This window comes from Lynx rufus, unplaced genomic scaffold, assembly GCF_022079265.1.
Source record: "Lynx rufus isolate CCGP_SWC_20201006 ecotype Redwood Valley unplaced genomic scaffold, mLynRuf1.p SCAF_7, whole genome shotgun sequence".
Classification (NCBI taxonomy): Eukaryota; Metazoa; Chordata; class Mammalia; order Carnivora; family Felidae; genus Lynx; species Lynx rufus.
Window position 1 is genome coordinate 7,738,516 of NW_025814889.1, and position 7,534 is coordinate 7,746,049.

Consider the following 7,534-nt stretch of genomic DNA (forward strand, 5'->3'; position numbering starts at 1 on the left):
TAGAATAGTATGATCTTCGGGTATGTGTCCAAACCTCCCCGATCCCATTTCTTACTACTATTTTTTACAATCTCCTAAACATTTTCTTTATAGAGCTTATCACTACTTGTGATTATGTTCTAGCTTATTCAATCATTGCTTATCATTCCTATCACAGTGAAAGCAAATGAGTGTGAGTCCTGTCTGTTTCGCTCGCCATCATTTTATCCGACTCCTGTTCAGTGTCAGCATTTTGTGGGCACTCAGTAGAAGCTGGTTAAACAAATGAATGAGTGAATGAATGAATGAGGTTTTCTGATATACCCATCTTTGCAGTAGAGATGTACTTGACGTCAGGGTGATCTTACTAGGTATGGCCTTGGGCTGACCAAGTGAGCTTTCTAAAATATAGTCTTTCCTGAAATTAAATCCTAACTTTTCTTTGCCTAAAGCTTCGTCCTGTTTGCATGGACATTGCTAAGCTTTGCTTCTGGGATTCCTTTTCCTCTGGTTCAGGAGCCGAGCCCTTGTGTCTACACATTCTCCTCATGAGTGTACTCAGAGATGCAATCCTTTTACTATCTAGTCGTGCTGGCTTGGAATTCCTTTTATCTTTTTAAGATGACCTTGAGTACTTTAATTGGATTCATTAAGTTTTAATTCTAAAGTTTCTCAAATGCCAGTTTCTATTACTTAAGAGGGAGAAATAGGTGTTTCAACATATCTCCTGCATGCAAAAAAATATTAGTGCATCTGTCTTTATTAGATCATAGGTCTATTTGTAGCAATAAATAGGATACTTGAGTCTAATGGCAGAAAGAATGTGTACTGTTGTACTAGGGCTTTATGAATGATGAGGAATTAAAGGGAGGTTTGTTTCACAAAGAGAGATACAATTTTACATATGGGTCATATTTCTGATAAGAGAAATGACAAATGTCTAGATACTATATACTAGATGCTATAATAACTAAAAGAAGTCTAAACTGAGACTGGTTGAAGTCTCTTAAACCAGCAACAAAGGGATGGCCTGACCAATAGACTTAATTGTTTCTTCCTCTGTCATCTGCTTTCCAACATCTATCTTCTAATTCTTCCTGGGGGGGGGGGCAAGAGGGTGACACAGGGGAGAGATGGAGACACCAGGAGAGAGGGGGAGGCCGGGACTTTCCTGTAGCAGATGCGATGTGGTGAGACCGAGTCTGGTGGCCACAAACACACAGGTCAGCTGACATGTGACGGTGGACACGTGCGGTCCCACGCAGAAGGTAGGCCTTAGGTGCTCATGGGCACACTAGAGCTTGGCTACTTGGCTTCCTGCCCGGCCTCTGCTGCAGGACCGCGAGGAAACCAGTGGGCCTCCTCCTCTGGGCATGGCTCCACGGGATGGCTTCAAAAGCCAGAAGCAGCATGCCATTTGCAGGGATACTGGTGCCCTTGGGGGTGGTGCACACCGTTCCTGGAAGTAACACCAGGTCCATGCGTAGAGCGACTGGAGCAAGCCCCTGTTCTGTCTCCCTGCTCCAAAATCTGTTTAATACATTGTCCTCAATAGAGGACGAATCAGATATTAAACTGATAAGAACAGAGATTACACTTGATCTTGGGCAAAAGGCGGGGAAGCGAGTATCTCCCAATTCTTAATCCCGAACTCAAACGTGTCCATCTTAGATCGCCAACTCTGTGAAGTACACATGTAGAAGCATGTTTCACTATCTCAAGACCTCCTCTGGATAATAGATACTTCTGTATACTCAACTTAACCTTTACTGGGAAGCGTCTTTGGCAAATGAGATGATCGGAACTCCCTGAATTCTGATTTATCTTTGCAAGCTATTTGTAACAGATGCGGTTTAAGACTCTTGCACAATGCCTGAATTAGCCAAAGCTATGGTCACCCAAAGTTGTTAGGGATCGGGTTTGTAAAACAAATCAGTTGAAATTGCAAAATGATTCTCCAGTGTGGAAGATCTGTGGACGTTGTATGGAAATTCTCTGTAGTAGACAAAGATTTTTCAATTTCATTACAAAAGAAGATATCGGGGGAGTCTTCACTTCGATAGTCTCAAAGTGCTTCTTAAAACATGGTATTAGTAAGTGCAACTTTGACTTTCGGACCTTCAAGTCTGGAATTTTGTTTTTGTTTATAGTCAAGCTCCAGTTGGATGAACTTTTCTTGCCGATAACTATATATTCTGGATAAAACATAAAGAAATAACTATGTGAGGGCAATGGAAGGAAACCCAAAGCAGGCAGATCCAGGAGGCAGGTTGACACAGGGAGAAGGGAACTGCGTGGTATGAGTTTCCTTTTCTTACGGTTTTGAGACCGTTGGCAGTCTCCAGTCTACATCATGCTCCGCTGTTACAATTCAGTGGAAAGCCCACAGATGTCCTGGCTTGAGGAATGAGTTGAGAGACTTCAGCAACCAGAGCTGCTGGAAAATGAGAAGGTAAAGGAGAGAGCCAGGTTTTTGTGTATGACCCTGTATTTTGTTATCATGATTACTAGATGACTCTTGCACAGCCGGTCACCATGAAAATCTGTGGGGAAAATGTGCTACAGCAAAATAGAGCTAAAGATGATAAATCAGTATAATTCAAGGTACACACTGAGGATTGTCCAATGGCTAAAATATATAGCGCTTGATATGCTGAGAGAAATTCACTCCTCTTCTCAAAATACAAAGGACGTATATACGCTAAAGATTTTAGGAACAGACTTCTGATTCTCTAACTATAATCTTTTTCCATCTGGTAAAGCAATGTGGAAACACCCATTTTTTTTTTAGGGGATGGTCTTGCCAATTTATTGACTGGTAAACTGTTGTTGCATAAGACTTGAAGAAGGAGCTATTTCTTTAAATAACCCATCACTCTTCTCTTTGTATTTCTAATACCAACACGCTGATGATCCTGGTTGAGAAACTCTGTTTGAATTTCTATCGTGCTTTCTCTCATGGGTCTTGAGTTTTTCTCCCACTGACTGAGTTGTCCAAAGAATTTTTCAGATGGCACCCACCTCTCTAATGGACTGCTACTCTGCTTCCTAATTTCATTGAATTACATCTCTTTCAAAGCTTCTCTGTTTCTCACATCACTTGGGGATTTATGCCTCCGGTTAATATACAAGCCAGCCACCCTCCTCCATTAGGTGGCTGGCACCCACATGGAGTGTTGTCCGGGTTGAGTACATAATAGATACTTAACAATTGTTAAATGAATGAATGAACAGATGCATGATTAAATTTCCTACAAAAAAAAAAAAAGCAGGTCATGTTAAAGAGCTGGAAAGGAAGTTATTTTGCTGGTCAGAATTTTCTCTGCTCCATGCAAGCACCAGATTTAGCTTTAAGACGGTCTATCAGAAGATACTTGGAGGATTCTTTTCCTCCTTTTCTTTGGAATACTATATCTTCGGTCTTTGGGGAGACAAGAAGACTCCAGTCCTCCCATCTTGCTGAGGGAGAGACAACAGGCTGAAGGCACACAGATTGGAGCTTCAATTTTGGTTCTGCTGCTTATCCCTGGGACCTTCTGCAAATGTCTGACCCTTGCAGAGCCTGTCTCCTAGGTCTGTGAAGAGAACGGATTGCTCTGGGGACTAAAAGAGACAAAAAATGGAACACTTCTAGTCAAATAATACGTGGGACACAGTAATCACTGTAACAGTCTTATCGAGGTTTCCTATGGGTTAGGCACTCAATACACATCATTTCAGAGAACGCCCACAGATGGTAGGTACTATCTTTAAATTCACTCTACAGAGAAAAACAAAGACTTAAGGAGCGGTTATTTGCCAGCCAGATTTCTGTAATTGGACTGCAAAGTCTCGGCCCATCACTATTTTTCCATGCCACCTTCTGTGCCACAGTTCTTCGGCATCTTATTTATGAAACAGTTGAGCGTCACTGATTCTTGGTTTAAAAGAGGACCGTTATCAGTTTCACAGCATTTGGGAGACTGGGGATTGGGAAGTGTCTGAAGTCGTCATTAACCAAAAGTTTGTCAAGATCTCTCAGGGATGACATAGCCTTCACGAAGTCGACAAGAACTGTATGTTCCCGATACACAAATCAGAGGATTGCTTTGTTTTTCCCCAAAGTACTGTTTTCTAAACTGCCTGGTAACTCCATACATAACCTAAGAATTTATGCCCGTGTGCGTCAAAAAGATGTTTAGAATGTGCTTCAATCAATCAAGGTAAAATGTTCCTTGGAATTAACTACATTCAGAACATGACTTGTTTTTAAGATCCCATCAGAAACCAAAACCAAAACCAAAACCAAAACCAAAACCAAAACAAACAAACAACACACACACACACCCCCAACAAAACAAAACAAACCACAAAAGGCCGCCAAATAACAGTGTTAACTCTATGCCACTGTCAATACGGAAACCTTAGGGGTTAGGTCAGTCATGTAATATTTGAGATCCTGGCTCCGGGACGTCTAGTTTTAGCTGATAGACTGGATGCCCCAATAAAGGGCTGCCCTCCCACTTCACCTCCGCTTGGGAAATGCATATAAAAAAGGATATCCTGAAAAGTGACATTTTTTAGAGGCATTACCATTCACTGGCTTTAAGGATTGCCTGATAGAAGACAAACTCATGCCCTTTAACTCCACCTCCATGCTCGAAGGCTGGATCCATCCATTTTCTCTTTCCATAAAGATGTCTTAGCTGTCTCTAGAACTAATTTATGTTTCTGTTCTTCTTTGGCAATTTGCTTTCCTGCTTTAACATCCCAAACACACAAAAAGAGCGTTTCTGGAAATTCTTCACTATCCTTATTTTGTTATTGTCTCTTAAAGTTTGCATCACACAGCTAAATATTTTGTACTTCTTTATCAAACGAGCCAATGCCTTTTTAATTTTGAATGTGCCACGGTGGGAGCATTTTCGGTCATCGGTAAGAGCTCAGTCAGATTGCGTGTTAGTGCTTTTCATGTGTTAGATGTGGAAATTGAAAATATTGAGATTAGGAAGAGCGGCTTCTGTAGCCTTAGTCTTCTAAAAATAAATACTATGAACTGAAAATCATTAAGAGCTCGAGACTATGGTATTGTTTTCAAATATAGAAGGAAGTTCTAGACTGGTTTCTCAGTGGTGGGTTTCTATTTTAATTATATTTATGAGTACCTTCTCCTGACCCCTATTTATTAAACGTACAGTATTATTTATCTACTTCTATACAGGCTCAGTTAAGCCAGGCAGGTAAAATATGTTACTAAAAAATTTCTGAATTTTAGTCTCGCAATTTGCATCTGACATGTTGAAAATGTGAGTAATTTAAGCAGTGTTTCTTAATTCGAGTTTTTACCTCTGTAGCATGATTTCATTGTAGTATGGATAAGCCTTAATAGGTTGTTAAGAAGAGAGCAAATAGACATTGTGGAACTATCGCAAATAGTAGAAGGAATATACCCTGAGCTTCCTCTCGAAGGTATTTTATTTTATTTGGCTACAGAAGAATCATTTCAGATGTTGTTACATTTAAAATATTTACCTCCATATCTCAAGGCTAAAAACTATGATGTATCTGGCAGTCCTTGTGAGTAAAGGGGTAGTTCTTTCTTTTTAAAAAAATGTTTATTTATTTATCTTGAGAGAAAGAGAGGGAGAGAAAGAGAGAGAGGGGGCAGGGGAGGGGCAGAGAGAGAGGGGGAGAGAGAGAATCCCAAGCAGGCTGCACTGTCAGCACAGAGCCCAATGTGGGGCTCAAACTTATAGACTGTGAGATCATGAGCTGAGCTGAAATCAAAGAGCGGGATGCTTAACCGACTGAGCCACCCAGGGCCACCCAAAAAGGGTATTTCTTTATTTCTTCCCTCAGTCTGATTGAAATTGGGAGAAAAGCTAGACTTCCAAGTATGAAAGACCAGAAAGCAATCTCATGGATCAGGTTTTATAGAACAGTGGCCACCCGATTTGGGATAGCTAGGATTTGGAAAGCCGGATGGGCCACTCTTCGGGTAGGCCTAACCCTAACCCTAACCCTAACCCTAACCCTAACCCCCATTTCTTGGATCCAACTTTTTTCCTACTTGTCTTAATAACTTACGAGCTGTGCATCTTTGGCTGCAGTTGACGGTCCAGTGATGGACCTCTGATGTCGGCTGGGCCAGTCTGAGTCTTTCCTTTGGGTTTTCCCAGCTGGTGCCAATGAAAAGAATCCTTTCTTTGCTAGTAGTAGCTGCTAAATGGTGTACAATTCACAGGTTGTTAGTGGCTGTAGTGGACAGACTTTATAGTGGCCCCACCTGCCCTGGTCCTCGTGTTCATGTGCTCATACGATCCTCTACCATTGAGTGTGAGAAGGATCTGTAACTTGCTGCTAATACATGGAGTAAGGTAAAGATGATGGATGCCACTCTCGAGATTATACTAACGATATGAGTCCATCTCGGGCTGCCTAGCACGCTAGAAGTTGGCTACTCGCGAGGGTACTGATTTAGGTAGGTATATTAGAATCTTTCCCTAGTTTCAGGGAAAACGTGATGTTTCCATGTCAAGTTCAGGCTAAGTTTAAAAGTAACTGTATAAAAATCATTGGCTCTACCCTTTTGACTTAATGTTGTTTCATCTTAGGAGTTTGGGTCATTGAAGTGGAGGACTCATGGGAAGCCCCTCGTCTCTTTTCTTTCTTTTTTTTCAGATCTGTTTTCCAAAATTTTAGTGTGACTATAGTTCCCCTCAACTGTCAAAATGCTTATGTCCTTGCCATCAGTAAATAGCAACAGTTCTTTGGTTAAAAAATTCCTAAATGTCTTTCCCAGTCTCCTCATACACAGAGGATAACAGAAATATTGTGAAACGCAAAGTCATCGTATTAACGTAAACTATGAGAGTTTTGTTCGACTCTATGAAATTACTTAATAATATTATAGGCTTGTAGTTAATTTTATGGTTGTTATTCCTTTCATTCCTGGACATAATGGCATTGCTCAGCTGGCCCTTTGTTGTCTCCCTTCTGCCCGAAATGCTAGAAGTTGGCTTCTCACAGTGATATTGGTTCAGTTGTCCTAATATCAAAGTTATTCTAGAAAGACAAATCTTAATGGAAAACAAAGAAACAAATCGATGAAATCTCATCCTGACTTGTATTGCATAGAGCACATCAGTAAGGTAGGCATAAAACTGGGAACAATGAATGGAGTATGGAAGTCTTCTCAAGTGCATTCTGCATTTGGTTGCACCTTCTGCTGGGAGGTGGTCTTTTTTTTTTTTTAATTTTTAAAACGTTTTTACTTATTTTTGAAAGAGAGAGAGAACACATGTAGGGGACAGGCAGAGAGAGAGGGAGACAGAATCTGAAGCAGGCTCCAGGCTCTGAGCTGTCAGCACAGAGCCCAATGTGGGGCTCGAACTCACAAACCATGAGATCATGGCCTGAGCCGTAGTCGAACGCTTAACAGACTGAGCCACCCAGGCGCCCCTGGGAGGTTTGGTCTTAAACACAATGAGAAAGACATGAATTGTTAAAGATCATCATCATGTATTGATTTAAGTATTCATTTGAAGACTATTTATTTAATATTAAACACAGATAT

The 7,534-nt window shown here is 40.9% G+C and overlaps 1 non-coding gene across 1 annotated transcript; it reads right to left on the reverse strand.

Annotated features, from left to right (window-relative positions):
• Positions 1–1,422: 1,422 nt before the first annotated feature.
• On the reverse strand, positions 1,423–1,606 carry LOC124502831 (U2 spliceosomal RNA). The gene has a single exon (XR_006960077.1). It is a non-coding gene; the product is annotated as a U2 spliceosomal RNA (small nuclear RNA).
• Between the last annotated feature and the right edge of the window lie 5,928 nt (positions 1,607–7,534).